This window comes from Rutidosis leptorrhynchoides, chromosome 2 (genome assembly GCF_046630445.1).
Source record: "Rutidosis leptorrhynchoides isolate AG116_Rl617_1_P2 chromosome 2, CSIRO_AGI_Rlap_v1, whole genome shotgun sequence".
NCBI lineage: Eukaryota > Viridiplantae > Streptophyta > Magnoliopsida > Asterales > Asteraceae > Rutidosis > Rutidosis leptorrhynchoides.
In genome coordinates this window covers 427901036-427925704 of record NC_092334.1, presented here as the reverse complement: position 1 = coordinate 427925704, position 24669 = coordinate 427901036, and positions in this window count along the sequence as shown.

The window sequence follows — 24669 nt, the reverse complement described above, 5'->3', positions numbered from 1 at the left end:
CCACAAGATTTTCATTTCCAGTTCTCATAAATATACGTCCCACACATGGAGACGAAAATCATTCATATGGATTGAACACCTGGTAACCGACATTCACAATATGCATACAAGAATATCCCCATCATTCCGGGATCCTCCTTAGGACATGGTATAAATTTCAAAATACTAAAGCATCCGGTACTTTGGATGGGGCTTGTTGGGCCCGATAGATCTATCTTTAGAGTTCGCGTCAATTAGGGTGTCTGTTCCCTAATTCTTAGATTACTAGACTTAATAAAAAGGGCATATTCGGTTTAATAATTCAACCATAGAATGTAGTTTCAATTACTTGTGTCCATTTCGTAAAACAGTTATAAAAGTTGCGCATGTATTCTCAGCCCAAAAATATAAAAGGTAAAAAGGCAAATGAAACTCACCTAATGTATTTTGTAGTAAAAATACATATAACAATACTGAACAATTGAACAATGCACGGTTGGCCTCAGATTCACGAACCTATATCATTTGTATATATATTAAAATATATAATCGTAATCGGACAAGTTTATATATTATATTTTAAATTATATATTATACTTATTTAGTTTGCATATATCTTTAAAATGTTTAATATTTATATATTTAGTTATATATATATATATATATATATATATATATATATATATATATATATATATATATATATTTATATATATATATATATCATTAATTTGTTAAATATAAGTATTTATTTAAATATTGTTATTATGTTTGATATGTTGGTATATAAACTATTAATATAATTACAATATATGTATTAAGTATATTTTTAGGTACAAAATATTTATCCGTAACAAAAATGATAATTTCAAAAATAATGGTTCTTTTAATAATGGTAGTAATAATAATAATAATAATAATAATAATAATAATAATAATAATAATAATAATAATAATAATAATAATAATAACTATAATAATAATAATAATAACAATATTAATAATAATATTAATAAAATAAAAATAATAAAACTAATAAAACTACCTTTAAAGTGTCTCCAAAAAAAGAATGCCCCAGACCGGGCTCGAACCCACGACCTCTCATTCAAGTCAACACAGCCTTAACCATTGATCTACCTCTTAATTTCTGTTTTAAATTCCTAACTCGAATCTATTTAACCTTAACCGAAATATGCTTGTGTCCATTTAAGAATCCATTTAACTCTTATATGGCCCAACAAGGTGAATAAGAATTCGGCCCAGTAGAATAAACAAGATTACGGGCCCAACAGAAACAGCCCAGCACTAGCAATCTGAAGAACCCGTTCACAAGTAGCACATGACGGGTTTCGTTCTTCATGCTTTATTCAATTAGGGGTTTTTTTTAAAAAAAAAAATTACAACGAACGTAGCTTCATCATCTTCTGTATCGCCATCATCATTATAACTACTATACTACACTGTTCATCGTCTTCTTCTTCTTCACTCGATCATCATCTCAGAACATTCATATCATCATCAAGTTACCATTCTCCATCATCATCGTTATCATTACTTCATCATTCCTCCATAAAACAAGAAATACAACAGTAGCAGTTTGTATGTGGTTATGGTGATGATGATTTGATCATATGGAAATAGAAAACAAGTTTCAGAAGCAACAATGGTGGGCGTCGAATGGTTGTAGCAATGATAGTGGTATTCAAGTGTGTTAGTTTGGTGATCTTAAGATTACGCGAATCATGTAAGGTGTCACGCGAAACACTTACTTGGTTACACGAAACGCGTAGTGTTTCATTCATCTCATCGATGGTAAAACAAAACAAGTTGCAGGTATATCTGTTAGTTTATAGTTAGAGGATAGAAATAGGAAACGGAAGTTAACGAGTGATTTTGGTTGTGGTTTTCAAACTGAACAAAATATAAAATAGTTAAGTAATAAACAAGAAATGATTGCTGTGGGAATACGAGTATGATGGTATTCGATGGTGTTCTTGGCTTGTTCGAACGTACAGGAACAATGATATGCAGTTGCAGTTTAGAACGAAATAGAAAAATAGAAGTATTGGACTGCAGTAGTTTCTTCGACATTAGAAGGTTGCAGGCTACTCGTGACAGTAACTTTGATACAGCAGTAGTTCACGATGACACAAAATGTAACATAGTTGCAGTCGGGTAATTTATGGTGGTTTTTTCTTGGTGATGGTTTGTATGACAACGAGAATGGGTGGTGTAGGGTGGTATTCGGACAGCATAGAAACAGGAATCAACGAGTAGAGCAAAGCAGTATCACACTTACTGTATACAAGGAACGCGTAATATTTTTCTTGTATCATCATTCTATTGTTGCAGATTTATGATCATCGAATCATAAGTGGGTTTCATGGATGACGGTTTTAGAGGAAACAGAAACGAAAGCTGCTAAAGTAGCAGTGAACAATAATGAAATTAATAAGTGGGTGTTTGTGGATTTGGGTTTTAGCAGGAAACAAAACTTGGTTGGTGATGATTGATATTAGTGAGCTGTAAAGAGTCACTTTATCTATCACATATCACATACATATACATATAACTATATCTTAGATCATTTAATTAATAATAACAATATAATAGTAATTAATTATTAATTATAATATTAGAAGGACAGTTTAGCAAGTCAAAAGTATATATGTGAGCTTTCTGTCCGAATTGCGCTTTGTTACATACTCCAAAAACAATTCCAAAAAGACAGCTCATAAGTCATAACCAGTGGGATTTATATTATCCAAAGTAGATACAGCAAGAATAAGTAGTAAAGGATTGTTAGGTGGTTTTAAATTAAAGATAGTCTATATATATATATATATATATATATATATATATATATATATATATATATATATATATATATATATATATATCGTCTAAATATATATGTAATATGTAACTGTGATAATAAAATTTATAATAGTATTTTCTAGTTCTAAAGTAAAACATGAGTGCACAGAATAGCCATCTCAAATTTTGGACTCTTTCTACCGACGATTTTAATTAGAATAGTATCTCGTATTCCGTTGTTATTTAGTGGCGAATAAAAGTGTTCAGAAAAATTCCATATTTTTAAATTGACTATATCTATTTATTTTAGTCATTATGGTATAAAATTTATTCATTAACTATTTAAATAAAAATTTTATCACTGTCCGTGTTCGATTTCAGGTAAAATATGAAAAGTGTTCAAATTTAACAGTTAGCTCATAAATACATTTTTAATAAGCATATAATATATATAACTCATTTTCGGATCACCCTTTATTTTAAAATTACATAAGTTCCTTTTTAACTCGTTTAATATCGATCGAATAACAATTGAGTGTTACAATCGATTACAAAATAAATTCGAGATCATATATATATTTAATATCCTTCAATTATATATATTGATATATTTTATATAATAATTATTATAATATCATATTTTTATTTTCTTTTACATAATTAATTTTAATAACAACAACATACAATATTGAAAAATTATATTTCCAATTATTATGTATATATGTATATACACATATCAAGTTACAATTAATTGTTCGTGAATCATCGGAACTGGTCGAAGGTCAAATGATTTCATAAAGTAGTTCAAAAATTTTGAAATTCAATTTACTAGACTTTTGCTTATCATGTCGAATCCATATAAAGATTAAGTTTAAATTTGGTCGAAAATTCCCGGGTCGTCACAGTACCTACCCGTTAAAGAAATTTCGTCCCGAAATTTGAGTGAGGTGGTCATGGCTAATAATAGAAATGTTTTCATGACGAATATGAGTTGAATAATAGAGTTTTATCACTATAGAGTAATAATGATAAATAATTCAATTCTTCAAAACGTATGAATGAAGCTATCACAAACAAATGAAAATGAGTAAATGCAGCTTTGAATTAACCAATGACGTAGTCCTGGTTGAATTTAGAAAATAAGGTTCGTCTTAACTTTTGACGTCGTCTCAGTTGAATTCCGGAATTCAAGGGATTTAAAGAAAATCTTCGAAATCTAAAAGATTTGATTCTTCAGCGAGTAAGGAAATTAAGATCTCTTTAATTAAATGCGGTTATCTGCTTAGATTACTTTGTATGATAATTCCATTATAAATTAAACTCTTCCGTTCCATTATTCTCACCATTCCTATACTTTCCTTCTTAGTTCATTCATCCAAAAGATTGTGAAAATGCTTAATCCGGTTCTAATCCTTGATATTTTCCTAATTATCATTTTTGTCATCCTTCTTTTTAATCTTAGTTCATACATCCAAAAGATTGTGAAAATGCTTAATCCGGTTCTAATCCTTGATATTTTCCTAATTATCATTTCTGTCATTCTTCTTTTCAATCTTCCACCAGAAGAATCTGTTTACTTTTACTATTACCTTGGGGTGATACTATTCTTAATTCTACCGTGTCTTTATATTGCTATTCGTATTAATATCCACAGTTTGTAACCTCCGTGTTGTTATTGGGCTTTATAATTTCTCTTATATTTTGGAGCTCTTTGCCTTTTTATTCTCTTCTCGGCCTCTAGTAAAGCGAGTAACGGTCCATAATTCGTAAGTATGGAGTTTCGAATGAACATCATGTCCTAAACAAGAAAGAACGTATTAGCACGATTTGATTTGTCAACTTACCAGAATCACTAAGAATAGAACTATCAAGAATATATTTTCTTGATATGTTCAGAAGTTAAGCAGAATGAAAGAGTTATGTAACGTGGCACATGATGACGTTATAATCTGTGAATCGTCACGTTCCATTAGAAACTCAGCATGACTTACTGTAATATAATCACGTTGATCAAGTGTCATTATATTATACTAACTCATGCATCAGTTCCCAATATTACTTCAATAACATTCGTATTTTAAGCTAGAAAGTTTACAGAATATAGAAACTAACAGTTTCTATATGATGTAACACTGATAGCACGAAGAGATTAATGATTTTAGATAAGAATAGTTATGAAAACATCTTCAGAAATATGGAGGATATTTATAAAGAAAGATACGATGATATCTTGGAATTTACAAGTTCGAAGGTTGATGAAGAAAAATTTTCTGCAAGATTTTAACATGACTTTGGAGCAAGATATCCTCTAAGGATTTCTAAAGATCCAGAATTACTTGGATTCTTTGAATATAGTGTAGTGACCCGAACTTTTCCATGTTTATATATATTAATTGAGATTGATATTTACATAATTAAATGTTTCCAACATGTTAAGCAATAAAACTTGTTAAGACTTGATTAATTGAAATATGTTTCATATAGACAATTGACCACCCAAGTTGACCGGTGATTCACGAACGTTAAAACTTTTAAAAACTATATGATGACATATATATGGATATATATATATAGTTAACATGATACTATGATAAGTAAACATATCATTAAGTATATTAACAATGAACTACATATGTAAAAACAAGACTACTAACTTAATGATTTTTAAATGAGACATATATGTAACGATTATCGTTGTAAAGACATTTAATGTATATATATCATATTAAGAGATATTCATAAATGATAATATCATGATAATATAATAATTTAAAATCTCATTTGATATTATAAACATTAGGTTAACAACATTTAACAAGATCGTTAACCTAAAGGTTTCAAAACAACACTTACATGTAACGACTAACGATGACTTAACGACTCAGGTAAAATGTATATACATGTAGTGTTTTAATATGTATTTATACTCTTTTGAAAGACTTCAATACACTTATCAAAATACTTCTACTTAACAAAAATGCTTACAATTACATCCTCGTTCAGTTTCATCAACAATTCTACTCGTATGCACCCGTATTCGTACTCGTACAATACATAGCTTTTAGATGTATGTACTATTGGTATATACACTCCAATGATCAGCTCTTAGCAGCCCATGTGATTCACCTAACACATGTGGGAACCATCATTTGGCAACTAGCATGAAATATCTCATAAAATTACAAAAATATGAGTAATCATTCATGACTTATTTACATGAAAACAAAATTACATATCCTTTATATCTAATCCATACACCAACGACCAAAAACACCTACAAACACTTTCATTGTTCAATTTTCTTCATCTAATTGATCTCTCTCAAGTTCTATCTTCAAGTTCTAAGTGTTCTTCATATATTCTACAAGTTCTAGTTACATAAAATCAAGAATACTTTCAAGTTTGCTAGCTCACTTCCAATCTTGTAAGGTGATCATCCAACCTCAAGAAATCTTTGTTTCTTACAGTAGGTTATCATTCTAATACAAGGTAATAATCATATTCAAACTTTGGTTCAATTTCTATAACTATAACAATCTTATTTCAAGTGATGATCTTACTTGAACTTGTTTTCGTGTCATGATTCTGCTTCAAGAACTTCGAGCCATCCAAGGATCCGTTGAAGCTAGATCCATTTTTCTCTTTTCCAGTAGGTTTATCCAAGGAACTTAAGGTAGTAATGATGTTCATAACATCATTCGATTCATACATATAAAGCTATCTTATTCGAAGGTTTAAACTTGTAATCACTAGAACATAGTTTAGTTAATTCTAAACTTGTTCGCAAACAAAAGTTAATCCTTCTAACTTGACTTTTAAAATCAACTAAACACATGTCCTATATCTATATGATATGCTAACTTAATGATTTAAAACCTGGAAACACGAAAAACATCGTAAAACCGGATTTACGCCGTCGTAGTAACACTGCTGGCTGTTTTGGGTTAGTTAATTAAAAACTATGATAAACTTTGATTTAAAAGTTGTTATTCTGAGAAAATGATTTTTATTATGAACATGAAGCTATATCCAAAAATTATGGTTAAACTCAAAGTGGAAGTATGTTTTCTAAAATGGTCATCTAGACGTCGTTCTTTCGACTGAAATGACTACCTTTACAAAAACGACTTGTAACTTATTTTTCAGACTATAAACCTATACTTTTTCTGTTTAGATTCATAAAATAGAGTTCAATATGAAACCATAGCAATTTGATTCACTCAAAACGGATTTAAAATGAAGAAGTTATGGGTAAAACAAGATTGGATAATTTTTCTCATTTTAGCTACGTGAAAATTGGTAACAAATCTATTCCAACCATAACTTAATCAACTTGTATTGTATATTATGTAATCTTGAGATACCATAGACACGTATACAATGTTTCGACCTATCATGTCGACACATCTATATATATTTCGGAACAACCATAGACACTCTATATGTGAATGTTGGAGTTAGCTATACAGGGTTGAGGTTGATTCCAAAATATATATAGTTTGAGTTGTGATCAATACTGAGATACGTATACACTGGGTCGTGGATTGATTCAAGATAATATTTATCGATTTATTTCTGTACATCTAACTGTGGACAACTAGTTGTAGGTTACTAACGAGGACAGCTGACTTAATAAACTTAAAACATCAAAATATATTAAAAGTGTTGTAAATATATTTTGAACATACTTTGATATATATGTATATATTGTTATAGGTTCGTGAATCAACCAGTGGCCAAGTCTTACTTCCCGACGAAGTAAAAAAATCTGTGAAAGTGAGTTATAGTCCCACTTTTAAAATCTAATATTTTTGGGATGAGAATACATGCAGGTTTTATAAATGATTTACAAAATAGACACAAGTACGTGAAACTACATTCTATGGTTGAATTATCGAAATCGAATATGCCTTTTTTATTAAGTCTGGTAATCTAAGAATTAGGGAACAGACACCCTAATTGACGCGAATCCTAAAGATAGATCTATTGAGCCTAACAAACCCCATCCAAAGTACCGAATGCTTTAGTACTTCGAGATTTATATCATATCCTAAGGGTGTCCCGGAATGATGGGGATATTCTTATATATGCATCTTGTTAATGTCGGTTACCAGGTGTTCACCATATGAATGATTTTTATCTCTATGTATGGGATGTGTATTGAAATATGAAATCTTGTGGTCTATTATTATGATTTGATATATATAGGTTAAACCTATAACTCACCAACATTTTTGTTGACGTTTTAAGCATGTTTATTCTCAGGTGATTATTAAGAGCTTCCACTGTCGCATACTTAAATAAGGACCAGATTTGGAGTCCATGCTTGTATGATATTGTGTAAAAACTGCATTCAAGAAACTTATTTTGTTGTAACATATTTGTATTGTAAACCATTATGTAATGGTCGTGGGTAAACAGGATATTTTAGATAATCATTATTTGATAATCTACGTAAAGCTTTTTAAACCTTTATTGATGAAATAAAGGTTATGGTTTGTTTTAAAATGAATGCAGTCTTTGAAAAACGTCTCATATAGAGGTCAAAACCTCGCAACGAAATCAATTAATATGGAACGTTTTTAATCAATAAGAACGGGACATTTCAGTTGGTATCAGAGCGTTGGTCTTAGAGAACCAGAATTTTGCATTAGTGTGTCTTATCGAGTTTGTTAGGATGCATTAGTGAGTCTGGACTTCGACCGTGTTTACTTGAAAAATGATTGCTTAACAAATTTTGTTGGAAACTATATATTTTTAACATGTGAATATTATGTGATATATTAATCTCTTAACGCGTTTGATATTATGTGATAGATGTCTACCTCTAGAACAAGTCCCAATGACTCACCTAATAATAATGAAGAGTAAAATGTAAATTGGAATGATTCGTGGACTGATTCACAAGTTCCCGAAGAGGAACCGGAAGAAGAGTCGGAACCGGAAGAAGAATCGGAACCGGAAGAAGAATCGGAATCGGATGAAGAAATAGAACCGGTGGGGGAAATAATAAAACGGTTAAGTAAAAGAAAATCCTCAACCAACCGACCAAGGTTAATTATGGTCAATGGTGTTTCCGCCAAGGAAGCAAAATATTGGGAGGATTACCAATTCTCCGATGAATCGGATTCCGACGAGAATTCCGATGATGTTATAGAAATTACCCCAACTGAATTTAAAAAGGAAAAAGAAAATAATAAGGGAAAGGGCATAAAAATAGAGAAATCTAATTCCAACCCCGATGAACTTTATATATATCGTCAACCCCCAAAGTCCTTAAGTTGTAACAATGACCCGGGAACCTCTAAACCACCAGGTTTTTCTAAACCAATGTGGAAAACGACGGCTCGTATTTGGGGAACATCATATATCCCTAGAAACTTGGCAAAACGAACCAAAACCGAAGAAGAAGAAACAAGCGAGTCGGAATAAGATAGTTGTATTCGTGTGGTGTAATATATGTAATATAGTGTGCTTATGCTTTATGATATATGTAAAAATTACTTGTATTAATAAGTATTTTTTTTATGAATCTAACTCTTGTCTATTTTACAGTATAAAAACACAAAATGGATAGACAACCCAATATTTTAAGAGACCTACCCGGAGACATGATTGATGAAATCTTGTCTAGAGTCGGTCAGAATTCTTCGGCACAACTATTTAAGGCGAGATCAGTTTGTAAGACATTCGAAGAACGTTCCAAGAATGCCTTGGTTTATAAAAGGCTTTCGTTCGAAAGATGGGGGATATCACATTGGAAAATCCATAAGTTACGATGTGTTTACTTTGACGCATATATTGCGGGGAACCCAAATGCTATTTTACGCAATGGGTTAAGAAATTATTTTGACTCAATATATCCGAATATTGGACTTCGTGATTTAGAAAAAGCGGCTAACATGCAACATAAAGAAGCATGTTATGCTTACGGATTAGTAATGTTCGCTTCTCACCAAAGTGAGAACAAGAACATCGGGCTACAACTATTAAACAAAACGTTTCCACAAGTGACGGAGTCGGTAATTGGGGTAAGAAATGAGGTTTTTAGATTGTTACGGGACTGTTGGACATTACGTAACCCTCGTCCCTTTGACGGCGTTACAACACGCTGTCTTATCAACGGTCATAACGGTTATGTTCCACAAGACCAAGGATGGGAAGTAATCCTAGTAAAACCAGAATGCATGACTTGTTTCTGGACGTATGAATTACATGTCTTTATTGCCTTTGCTGAACGACTTGTGTACTAGCTAGAATTATCTTCACAACCATCTTGTATCAAATTTATTCTGTGCTATATTTCATGCTATATGTAAAATAAGTGGTATTGTAAGTTTGTAAAATATTGTGTAAAAGTTTGAAGGCGAAATATTATTATAATCCATTTTTCATATAGAATTGTAGTAGTTGAATTGTATATTAGCTACCAAGTATGAACTTAACGGGTAGGTACTACCCGAATTTAAACTTATAAAACGCTAATATGAAGAAAAAGCTTTTATAAATGAGTTCATATTATGCTACGAAATACTATTAACTACTCTTAATATTCTGTATGATTAACTTGTTCCATTTGACTATTTTGAAGGAAATGGCACCGACTACTCGACACACTGTGAATATGAATGAAGAGGAATTCCGTACTTTTCTAGCTTCAAACATAGCCGCAGTACAGGCTGCGCTACATACCAACAATAACCTTGGATCTAGCAGTACATGAAATCGTGTAGGATGCACCTACAAAGAATTCACTGCCTGCAAACCTTTAGAATTTGATGGAACCGAAGGACCGATCGGATTGAAACGGTGGACCGAGAAGGTCGAATCGGTGTTTGCCATAAGTAAGTGTACTGAAGAGGACAAAGTGAAGTACGCTACGCATACCTTCACAGGTTCTGCGTTAACATGGTGGAATACCTATCTAGAGCAAGTGGGACAAGATGATGCGTACGCACTACCGTGGTCAGCATTCAAGCACTTGATGAACGAGAAGTACCGTCCCAGAACCGAGGTCAATAAGCTCAAGACAGAACTTAGAGGGTTACAAACCCAAGGATTTGATATTACTACGTACGAAAGACGATTCACAAAACTGTGCCTATTGTGTCTGTAACACCGGCCATTTTTTTTTTTTTAAACACAGCGGAAGACTTTATTAGCAAACACAATATAAGTCACGTCATTACCTTAATCTGAGTAATTAAGTTTAAGTTTACACAACGGTGTTACGTTATTACAAAACATTATTTATACAAAAGTCCACATCAGAGTTGGGTTGTCAAACATGTCTCCTGCAACAACACCCATCCCGACTAGCAGTACCTAAACCTGCAAGGGGAGAATATGTGGGGGATTAGCGCACCGCTAAGTGAATGGAATCTATCTAACAGATACAGCTTAAGTCACACACAAGCTATATACTAACAACAACACATGCTAACTACCAACTAGCATACAATAAGGCAATACGAGGATCGGCGGCTTGTACGAGCACACGACTCCCAGCTGATCGGGCCTGAGTCTACCGATAGTCCCTGCTACTCAATCACAGTATAGATATCCAGATGCAGGGGGTGCATCGTTCACACTATACTCACAATCAGTAGCCTATGGACCCAACCTCACCTAAGCACGGTTGACCTCATACGAACTCTGACCTCTCCTAAGCACGGTCTAGAGTCCCCAGTCTCCCTAAGCACGACTGGTGCCATTCACACAGTGTACACATAATTCACAAACAGCAATAGGCATACAATATAATCTAACATGGCAACTTTATACTATGCATGGTAAAAGAGTATAACACAGTAGCATGATATGCTACTTAAACTCTATCCGGAGATAGTCCCACTCACCGATTACCAGCTACAGCTCAGTTATCTTACTTCTGAGCTTCTTCCTTGTTCTTATCACCTGAGAACAACACAACGAAGTCAATATACATATCTCAATCAATAGTATAATCAAATCATACTATAAACTAGGTCATAACACCATATATTCATAATTTTATGAGTCTACATCATGACTCCATTCAATAATGGCATACAGGTGCGTGCAAAACACGACATACACACTAAAACTCCTTTTTTGACCCAAAAACAGTTTAATCTATGTTCTTAAAAGTTCACCATTGAAAAGTATTCTTTATTACGATTCTAACGATAGTTTATTCATCAAAAACGGAGTTACGTTTTGAAAGTTACGCCCGTTTCAATTTCATAAAAGTACTGTAGCAAATAGTGACACTGTAGCAAATAGTGACACTGTAGTAACTCGGTACTGTAGCAACTCGAGTACTGTAGCAACTCGGGTACTGTAGCAACTCGGTACTGTAGCAAATAGTGACACTGTAGCGAATAGTGACACTGTAGCAAATAGTGACACTGTAGCAACTCGGTACTGTAGCAACTCGGGTACTGTAGCAACTCGGGTACTGTAGCAACTGGGTTTCGAACCAATTTCGCTGATTTTGATGATTTTTTGCCCAAAACTCAATTTTTAAGCGATTTTGAACAAATTTTAAGCATAAGGAAGCTACTAAACATATATACAACCTATTTCTAACATCTATTAAGCATATCTAACATATTTCATGAAGATTCAAGCTCAAAAACCACACTTTTATTCAAGAACACAAAAAATCCATTTATTCAAGAATCAAAGCAAGGATTCAAGTAAACAAACCTGAGATGATGCTCACAATGATGCTAGAAATCAGTTTCTAAAGTCTCTTAATCCAATTTCAAGTTTAGATCAATTAAAGTTTCAAGAGGAGAAAGAGTTAGGTACGGGAGGTTTTTAGAAGATTCAAGAAAAATGAGATAAATGATTGATTTCTTGCTTTTATATATAGGTTAAATACAATACCCCATCACACACGGGTATTTACCAGTTATCTGATATCCTTTCGTATCTCCTTAGGCGGTCCTAACGGAGTCCAAATTAAATAAACCAACCTGTTCTGGGACCCTTGTCACAAACTGGTCTTTACCCCATATTCAATTAATAATAAACATATTATTAAAATAAAAGCATAATTTAAACACAATTATGAACCTAAGGGCAATTAAGTAATCTTACTTCTAACCCCGGTTTCAGTCTGTTACAAATCCACCCCCCTTAAAGAGATTCCGTCCTCGGAATCTGGTCTTGCTCAAACAGATGAGGGTAACGGGTCTTCATCAACTCTTCTGTCTCCCACGTCAAGTTAGACCCTAAGCTGTGTTTCCATTCTACTAAAACCATCGGGATCGTTTTCTTTCTTAACTCATTAACCTTTCTGTCGACCACTCGAATAGGTTCCTCAACCAACTTGTTACTCAAATCAACTTTCAAATCTACCAGCGGTACGATTTGTGTCTCGTCATCTACTTTACACTTACGCAAATAACACACGTTGAATGTATTATGAATACCGGCTAATTCTGGCGGAAGATCTAACACCACAGTCTGATCATTCAACACTTCACTGATCGAAAACGGACCAATAAATCTCGGTGCTAACTTACCACGTTTACCGAATCTGATAACCCCTTTCCACGGTGAAACTTTCAGATACACTCGTTCACCCACATTAAAGGTTACCGGACGTCTACGTGGATCAGCATACATTTTCTGCCTATCTCTAGCGGCTTTCAACTTTTCTCTCGCAATTGCAACTTTTTCGGCTGTCATTTGAACAATTTCGGGACCTGAAAACTGTTTCTCCCCAGCTTCTAACCAACAAGTCGGAGTTCTGCAACGACGACCGTACAACATTTCATAGGGCGGCATTCCTATGCTCGAATGATATGAATTATTATACGCGAATTCGACCAACGGCAAATGTGTATCCCACGAACCACCGTATTCTAACACACAAGCCCTTAACATATCCTCCAAAGTCTGTATCGTTCTTTCACTCTGTCCGTCTGTCTGAGGATGATAAGCTGTACTTAAATTCACACGTGTACCCAGATTCTGTTGAAGACTATTCCAAAATTTTGACACAAATCTGGAATCTCTATCTGAAACGATCGATAACGGCACACCATGACGACTAACTATTTCTTTCACATACAAATCGGCTAACTCACTTAACGAAGCTGTTTCACGAGTAGCAATAAAATGAGCACTTTTAGTTAGACGATCCACTATTACCCAAATCATATCATGTCTTTTCTGAGTTCGAGGTAATTTGGTCACAAAATCCATCGTTATATGTTCCCATTTCCACTCTGGAATCTGTAACTGACGTAACGAACCATAAGGTTTCTGATGTTCTGCCTTCACTTGAGCACATATATGACACTTTTCGACATAACGGGCGATATCCGATTTCATTGTTGGCCACCAATACATTGTTTTCAAATCATGATACATCTTATTACTACCCGGATGTACTGTCAATCTGGATTTGTGAGCTTCCGTCATGATTAAATCCCTCAAATCTCCAAGCTTAGGCACCCAAACACGATTGTTTAAGGTCTTTAGTCCACGTGAGTCATCAATTAAGTCCACTTTTCGTTTGGTCATTTGTTCAGATTTAATATGTTCGTCCTCTAAAGCACGGGCCTGAATGGTTCTTAAACTGTTAATCAAATCTGAAGTTATATTCAAACGAAGAAATTTCACATTTTCACTTGACTTTTTACGACTTAGCGCATCTGCAACCACATTTGCCTTACCCGGATGGTATTTAATTTCACAATCGTAATCATTGATCAACTCTTGCCATCGTCTCTGACGCATATTCAATTCTTTCTGTGAGAAGATATACTGCAAACTCTTGTGATCTGTACATATAACACAATGGGTTCCATACAAATAGTGTCTCCACAGTTTCAAAGCAAACACTACTGCAGCCATCTCAAGATCATGCACTGGATAATTCTTCTCATGAACTTTCAACTGTCGTGAGGCGTAGGCGATTACTTTATCTTTTTGCATTAATACACAACCCAACCCAGCATATGATGCATCACAGTATACCACGAAGTTGTCTGAACCTTCTGGTAAAGCTAACACTGGTGCCTGACACAGTAGCTGTTTCAAAATCTGAAAAGCCTTTTCCTGTTCATCAGTCCATCGAAAGGCTACATCTTTACGAGTCAACTTAGTCAACGGACCCGCTATTTTCGAGAAATCCTTGATAAATCTGCGATAATAACCGGCTAATCCCAGAAAACTCTTAATCTCAGTCGGAGTCTTCGGAGAATTCCAATTCATTACCGCTTCTATCTTTGTCGGATCAACTTTTATACCCTCGGCACAAATCACATGACCTAAAAACTGCACTTCACGTAACCAAAATTCACACTTTGAAAATTTTGCAAATAGTTGTTCACGTTTCAACAAGTTCAAAACCTGTCTCAGATGTTCAGCATGTTCACTTTCGGTCTTTGAATACACTAGTATATCGTCTATAAACACAATCACAAACTTATCTAAGAACGGACGACACACTCTATTCATTAGATCCATGAAGATTGCTGGCGCATTCGTCAACCCAAACGGCATGACAAGAAATTCATAATGACCATACCTTGTTCTGAACGCTGTTTTCGGTATATCTGATTCCGCAACACGAACCTGATGATATCCGGATCGTAAGTCTATCTTAGAAAAGAATGAAGCACCCTGTAACTGATCGAACAAATCGTCTATTCGAGGTAATGGATACTTATTTTTCACTGTTCTTTTATTCAATTCACGATAATCAATACACATACGCATTGACCCATCTTTCTTTTTAACAAACAATACCGGAGCACCCCACGGTGAGGAACTCGGTCGGATAAACCCACGATCTAATAACTCTTGAATCTGTGACATCATTTCACGGACTTCAGATGGCGCTAGTCGGTACGGAGCTTTTGCAACTGGAGTTGTTCCAGGAACCAACTCAATCTTATATTCGACTTCCCTTACCGGCGGCAGACCTGGTAACTCATCTGGGAACACTTCGGGAAATTCTGATACTATCGGAATATCGGCCACTGTTTTCTTTTCTTTCTTCGCATCAATCACATATGCAAGAAATGATTCACAACCCGTTGCCATCGACTTTTTCGCTTTCATCATGGTTATCAACGGAAAATTATACCCTCCCCGCTCCCCTCGGGCCACAACACGGGTTCCATCGGTCGAACGAAAGGTAATCATTTTCCTATCACACTTAATATTAGCCCTAAGCGAGCTCAACCAATCCATTCCTAGTACTACATCAAAGCTAGGAATAGGTAACACTAAACAAGTCACCGGGAAAGACTTCCCTTCGATTTCTATACAAACCCCAGACACATATGTTGTGATGGGTATGATCTTACCATCGGCTACTTCTACACTAACCGGCTTGGGTAACACAGTAACTGGTGATTTCAACTTAGCACAGAAATCTAGGGACATAAAACACCTATTGGCACCACAATCAAACAATACACGAGCAGGTATTGAGTTGATTAGAAACATACCGGTTATCACTTCGTCGGCTGCCACAGCATTCTCAACCGACATCTGAAAAGCTCTAGCCTCTGTTGTTGGAGGGTTCTTCCTCTTTTGCCCACTCGAGGCAGTTGACCCTATGGCTGATGCTGAACGCGCCCCTGACCCTACCCCGAAACTACCACTCTTCGACGGACAATTAACTGCACGATGCCCTGGTTTGTGACAAGTCCAACACACACTATTCGGATACGGACATGCTGAAGACTCATGTCCAACAACACCACACTTTAAGCATCTTCTTGTAGCCTCAGAACATTGACCACTGTGAGAAGATCGACACGTGTGACACCAATTCCTATTACCTGCTCCAGATAAAAAACTACTCTGACCACTTTTACCCTTCAATTTAAACCCACTAGACTTCTTGGGTTTAGATCCTGATTGACCAGATACTTGCCCACCTCGTTGTAGCACATTACCAAACATTCTGTTTCTGGCGGCCTGAACATCACTTTCTACCATCTTAGCCATCACAACAGCTTGAGACAACGATGTAGCTGTTCTAACAAAAGTTCGGTACTCTGGCAAAATGATATTAACAAAATGCTGGATACGAGACGCTTCGTCTGGCACCCATTGTTGTACAAACCTCAGTTTATCCATATACTTCTCTACTACCTCATCGATCGTCATTTGAGGTGTCATCTTCATTTCAAGAAACTCAGTCTTGATTCGATTCATATCAAACGGATTACAATACTGTTCACACACCTTTCCATAAAACTGCTCCCACGTGATCATACTCACTTGCTCCTTTGGTATACTGGAAATCACAGAATCCCACCAAATCATAGCCCTACCTTTCAACATTCGACTAGCATATGTTACTTTTAGCTCAGGTTCACACTGACACGCTTCAAATACCCTTTCAACTTCTCGCAACCAATTGAGAGTTACAGTCGGATCAGTACTTCCAGAGAACTCGGAGGGTTTGCAATCACGGAAGTTCTTATACGTACATCTTTTGGGTGGTTGCATGTAAGGTTGATGGAACATTTGCATTTGGTATGGATTCATCATCATGGGATTTTGGTAAGTAAAGGTGTTTTGTGGTGGCGTATAATATTGGTTAGGTATTTGATTCTGAAGCTGGTTCTGGGGCACATTAGGTATCGTTTGGGATTGCACAGTTGGAAATCCAGGTGGTGTATCATCATTTCCAGAATGTCTCGCCAATTCAAGCTCATTAATTTTGTCTTCAGCCTCCTTTAGTTTGCTCTCTAACTGAAGAATGTAACTATTCTGATCATCATCAGACTCAATACCCTCTTCTGGTGCTCTGAATGTTCCGGGGTTGGATGGGCCAGTTGCGTTTCTATCAGCCATACCTGTGCTACAAAACAGCTCACACAAAAGCTTAGTGGATAACAGTTAGTTCAATCACAACTAACACACGTATATCCTATTTTCACTTAGCCCCCCACTCCCACAGACATGTTTGACTTGCCTCAGGGTTTGGGAACAAAATACGCGCACGTATTTGCTGCCAAACCATGCTCTGATACCAACTTGTAACACCGGCCATTTTTTTTTTTTTAAACACAGCGGAAGACTTTATTAGCAAACACAATATAAGTCACGTCATTACCTTAATCTGAGTAATTAAGTTTAAGTTTACACAACGGTGTTACGTTATTACAAAACATTATTTATACAAAAGTCCACATCAGAGTTGGGTTGTCAAACATGTCTCCTGCAACAACACCCATCCCGACTAGCAGTACCTAAACCTGCAAGGGGAGAATATGTGGGGGATTAGCGCACCGCTAAGTGAATGGAATCTATCTAACAGATACAGCTTAAGTCACACACAAGCTATATACTAACAACAACACATGCTAACTACCAACTAGCATACAATAAGGCAATACGAGGATCGGCGGCTTGTACGAGCACACGACTCCCAGCTGATCGGGCCTGAGTCTACCGATAGTCCCTGCTACTCAATCACAGTATAGATATCCAGATGCAGGGGGTGCATCGTTCACACTATACTCACAATCAGTAGCCTATGGACCCAACCTCACCTAAGCACGGTTGACCTCATACGAACTCTGACCTCTCCTAAGCACGGTCTAGAGTCCCCAGTCTCCCTAAGCACGACTGGTGCCATTCACACAGTGTACACATAATTCACAAACAGCAATAGGCATACAATATAATCTAACATGGCAACTTTATACTATGCATGGTAAAAGAGTATAACACAGTAGCATGATATGCTACTTAAACTCTATCCGGAGATAGTCCCACTCACCGATTACCAGCTACAGCTCAGTTATCTTACTTCTGAGCTTCTTCCTTGTTCTTATCACCTGAGAACAACACAACGAAGTCAATATACATATCTCAATCAATAGTATAATCAAATCATACTATAAACTAGGTCATAACACCATATATTCATAATTTTATGAGTCTACATCATGACTCCATTCAATAATGGCATACAGGTGCGTGCAAAACACGACATACACACTAAAACTCCTTTTTTGACCCAAAAACAGTTTAATCTATGTTCTTAAAAGTTCACCATTGAAAAGTATTCTTTATTACGATTCTAACGATAGTTTATTCATCAAAAACGGAGTTACGTTTTGAAAGTTACGCCCGTTTCAATTTCATAAAAGTACTGTAGCAAATAGTGACACTGTAGCAAATAGTGACACTGTAGTAACTCGGTACTGTAGCAACTCGAGTACTGTAGCAACTCGGGTACTGTAGCAACTCGGTACTGTAGCAAATAGTGACACTGTAGCGAATAGTGACACTGTAGCAAATAGTGACACTGTAGCAACTCGGTACTGTAGCAACTCGGGTACTGTAGCAACTCGGGTACTGTAGCAACTGGGTTTCGAACCAATTTCGCTGATTTTGATGATTTTTTGCCCAAAACTCAATTTTTAAGCGATTTTGAACAAATTTTAAGCATAAGGAAGCTACTAAACATATATACAACCTATTTCTAACATCTATTAAGCATATCTAACATATTTCATGAAGATTCAAGCTCAAAAACCACACTTTTATTCAAGAACACAAAAAATCCATTTATTCAAGAATCAAAGCAAGGATTCAAGTAAACAAACCTGAGATGATGCTCACAATGATGCTAGAAATCAGTTTCTAAAGTCTCTTAATCCAATTTCAAGTTTAGATCAATTAAAGTTTCAAGAGGAGAAAGAGTTAGGTACGGGAGGTTTTTAGAAGATTCAAGAAAAATGAGATAAATGATTGATTTCTTGCTTTTATATATAGGTTAAATACAATACCCCATCACACACGGGTATTTACCAGTTATCTGATATCCTTTCGTATCTCCTTAGGCAGTCCTAACGGAGTCCAAATTAAATAAACCAACCTGTTCTGGGACCCTTGTCACAAACTGGTCTTTACCCCATATTCAATTAATAATAAACATATTATTAAAATAAAAGCATAATTTAAACACAATTATGAACCTAAGGGCAATTAAGTAATCTTACTTCTAACCCCGGTTTCAGTCTGTTACAGTGTCCGGGAGCATTCGAAGATGAGGAAGAGAAGATCGACGCGTTTGTGAAAGGATTACCGGAAAGAATCCAAGAAGATATAATTTCACACGAGCCCGCCTCCATACAACAGGCATGTAGAATGGCTCACAAACTAGTGAACCAGATTGAAGAAAGAATTAAAGAATAGACTACTGAAGAGGCCAATGTGAAGCAAGTCAAAAGAAAGTGGGAGGAAAACAGTGATAAGAATCACCAATACAACAACAACAGCAATTACAACAATAATCGCAACAATTATCCCAACAATCGCAACATCAATCGCAACTACAACAAACGGCCCAACAACAACAACAACAACAACAACAACAACAACAACAACAACAACAACAACAACAACAGCAACTACAACAGCAACTACAACAATCATCCCAACAACAATAATAACCGCAACAACAACAATAATCAGAAGAAGATATGCCAAAGGTGTGAAAAGTATCACTCGGGGTTCTGCACCAAATTTTGCAACAAGTGTAAAAGAAATGGTCATAGCGCGGCGAAGTGTGAGGTCTACGGACCAGGGGTGTATAGAACGAAAGGAACAAATGGTGTCGGAACGAGTAATGGCGGAGCAAGTAGTGTCGGAGCAAGTTATGCCAATGTAGTTTGTTATAAATGTGGAAAACTGGGCCAAATTATTAGAAATTGCCCGAACCAGGAGAACACGAATGGACAAGGCCGCGGAAGAGTTTTCAATATTAATGCGGCAGAGGCACTGGAAGACCCGGAGCTTGTTACGGGTACGTTTCTTATTGACAATAAATCTGCTTACGTTTTATTTGATTCGGGTGTGGATAGAAGCTATATGAGTAGAGATTTTTGTGCTAAATTAAGTTGTCCATTGACGCCTTTGGATAGTAAATTTTTACTCGAATTAGCAAATGGTAAATTAATTTCAGCAGATAATATATGTCGGAATCGAGAAATTAAACTGGTTAGCGAAACATTTAAGATTGATTTGATACCAGTAGAGTTAGGGAGTTTTGATGTGATAATCGGTATGGACTGGTTGAAAGAAGTGAAAACAGAGATCGTTTGTTACAAAAATGCAATTCGCATTATACGAGAAAAAGGAAAACCCTTAATGGTGTACGGAGAAAAGGGCAACACGAAGCTACATATTATTAGTAATTTGAAGGCACAAAAACTAATAAGCAAAGGTTGCTATGCTGTTCTAGCACACGTCGAGAAAGTACAAACTGAAGAAAAGAGCATCAATGATGTTCCCATTGCAAAAGAATTTCCCGATGTATTTCCGAAAGAATTACCGGGATTACCCCCACAGCGATCCGTTGAATTTCAAATAGATCTTGTACCAGGAGCTGCACCAATAGCTCGTGCTCCTTACAGACTCGCACCCAGCGAGATGAAAGAACTGCAAAGCCAATTACAAGAACTTTTAGAGCGTGGTTTCATTCGACCAAGCACATCACCGTGGGGAGCTCCTGTTTTGTTTGTCAAGAAGAAAGATGGTACATTCAGGTTGTGTATCGACTACCGAGAGTTGAACAAACTTACCATCAAGAACCGCTACCCACTACCGAGAATCGATGACTTATTTGATCAACTACAAGGCTCGTCTGTTTATTCAAAGATTGACTTACGTTCCGGGTATCATCAAATGCGGGTGAAAGAAGATGATATTCTAAAGACTGCTTTCAGAACACGTTACGGTCATTACGAGTTTATGGTCATGCCGTTTGGTTTAACTAATGCACCAGGTGTGTTCATGGACCTTATGAACCGAGTGTGTGGACCATACCTTGACAAGTTTGTCATTGTTTTCATTGATGACATACTTATTTACTCAAAGAATGACCAAGAACACGGTGAACATTTGAGAAAGGTGTTAGAAGTATTGAGGAAGGAAGAATTGTATGCTAAGTTTTCAAAGTGTGCATTTTGGTTGGAAGAAGTTCAATTCCTCGGTCACATAGTGAACAAAGAAAGTATTAAGGTGGATCCGGCAAAGATAGAAACTGTTGAAAAGTGGGAAACCCCGAAAACTCCGAAACACATACGCCAGTTTTTAGGACTAGCTGGTTACTACAGAAGGTTCATCCAAGACTTTTCCAGAATAGCAAAACCCTTGACTGCATTAACGCATAAAGGGAAGAAATTTGAATGGAATGATGAACAAGAGAAAGCGTTTCAGTTATTGAAGAAAAAGCTAACTACGGCACCTATATTGTCATTGTCTGAAGGGAATGATGATTTTGTGATTTATTGTGACGCATCAAAGCAAGGTCTCGGTTGTGTATTAATGCAACGAACGAAGGTGATTGCTTATGTGTGACGATCGCTCCAAATCCATATGGACGAACACGTCATTCATTGATTTCATTGCGAGGTATTTGACCTCTATGTGATACATTTTGTAACATTGTATTCGTTTGAAAAGGTATTTCATAAATGAATATATAAATTCCAGGTTTTTAACATCTGATGATTTCTACGTATAGACAATCACCATTTAAATGGTTTACAATAATACATCTGTTGACAATACAGTCAAAATAAGATACATGGTAATGGTTTGGTGAATGCAAGTTTCTTGTATATAGCATGTATGACTCCAAGCACATATCTTGTATCACGTATAAGCAAACAGCGGAAGACTTCTAGAATCCTGAGAATAAACATGCTTCAAGTGTCAACACAAAGGTTGGTGAGTTCATAGTTTTAATATTACACATAATCCGTATATCAATGTGGATTACAAAAGTTCAGTTGTTTTATTCAAAACGTTTATCAATAGGTTTTACATAAAAGGTGGATCACAAGATTTCAGTTGTTTCATCCGAAACGTTTATCAATCGGTTCTACAAAATTGAGCACCCTGGTAACTAAACTTTAATGCTTATATTATTTGTACCCTTTGTATAATCATCTTAATAATACACGCAAACCAACGTGTACGTTTCTCAAATAGCATACGTCCGTTAAAAGGCTAGCGCTCTAGCTCGGACGGGGATATCAAGCCCTATGGATCCATATACTACTACTCGCGCCCACCAGTTCTTATAACCGGCAGTTACTAGTTACCAAAGCTAAGGGATTTTCGGTTCAAACTCGGTGTAGAATTTAGTATGTACTTGTATCCATTGCGTTTAAAATAAAGTGCATATATTCTCAGCCCAAAAATATAGATTGCAAAAGCAATTAAAAAGGGAGCAAATGAAACTCACACATATAAATATTGTATATCGGTTAATAAAACATTTGCATGTATTCTCAGCCCAAAAACGTAGAGAGTAAAAGGGATCTCATGAAACTCACAGTTAAATATTGATATACAATATTGTAGGAAAGCACGTAGACGCATCGGAGATGATAAACACGAGGTTTGCTTCACAAAAATACCCCCGAACATTACCCATAACCTCCTTGGTAATAACCCATATTTTCCTTAGCTCTAGCTCGCTCGGAAACTCGTTTTGAAAGTGACACGCTCAAGACCTCGTCGTAGTATTTTATGTATAATATTAATACTACTAATAATAATAATAAGATTAATAATAATATTAATCTTAATAATAATAATAATAATAATAATAATAATAATAATAATAATAATAATAATAATAAGAATAATAATAATAATAATATAAATACGGAGTAATATATGTGTAAAAAAAATTGGAAGAATTCGACTGAATTTATAGAGGTTGCCTGCCCAGCCTTCCCATGCGATCACATGGGTCTGAGGCACAATGGCCATGCGATCGCATGGCCTCTTTTTCCAGCTCACAATCGTTTTGTATTTTAGTTTGTCGACATATTTAAATATAATATATTATATTTAATTTATATAATTATTTATATATTATATTATATTTACGTGCATAGTTAACTTGTAACTTTTGTTCCGATAAGTCGTACGTTGTTACTTGACTTATGTCCCGGTTCCGGTTTCTCGAATGTCCTTTCGTACGCTGAGAAAACTTGCATTTTACATTTCGTGACTCGTACCTTTGTTAAAATATAGCCTTAAATTATTCCTAAACTATACCACTCAAAGTATATGTTAAACTTTCGAGTATTTTGGTCATTTACTTCTATAAATCATCGTCTCGCTATTTGTTAAAATACATTTTTAAAATAGTGTTTTACTGTAGCAAAGTTACTGTAGCAATTCACTGTAGCAAAGTCAATTTTACTGTAGCAAATAGTGATTTTCGAAAACACTGTAGCATTTTGGGTACTGTAGCAATTTGAAAATACTTTATCAAATTAGTGTTTTACTGGTTCATCTTAAACGTTTTAGTTAACTTATCTAAATATCAATCAAATCAATAATCGAATGTTACTATCGTTTACTAAATAACTTGAAATCATATATATTTAATTAGATATATAAACCAATAAGTTTAATGTACGGTATTATGCAATTAAAACTTTGTTACGTTTTCAAGTTATAGTATATATATGTATCTATTTACATATAATTTTTCGCGAATCGTTGAGAAAATCGAAGGGTACTTGAATAGTTCAAAAATTTTGAGATTCAGTTTTACAGACTTTGTTTATCGTGTCGAAATCATTAATCCTTTAAAGATTAAGTTTAAATTTAGTCGCAAATTTTCGGGTCATTACAGTACCTACCCGTTAAAGAAATTTCGTCCCGAAATTTGGTGAAGGAAAGTTTAATAACGTAGATCAGGATATTCTTGTATCAAAGAATATGATATAGTTTGAATTCTCATCATGAATTCGTTTGTTCATAAAATCCTCATCAAAAGGATATAATAGAATGAAATGTTTTGTATACCTTAAATTAGTCGAGTTTCGTTTATGAATAGCGTGAGTTAAATAAATAACAAGTTTTTCA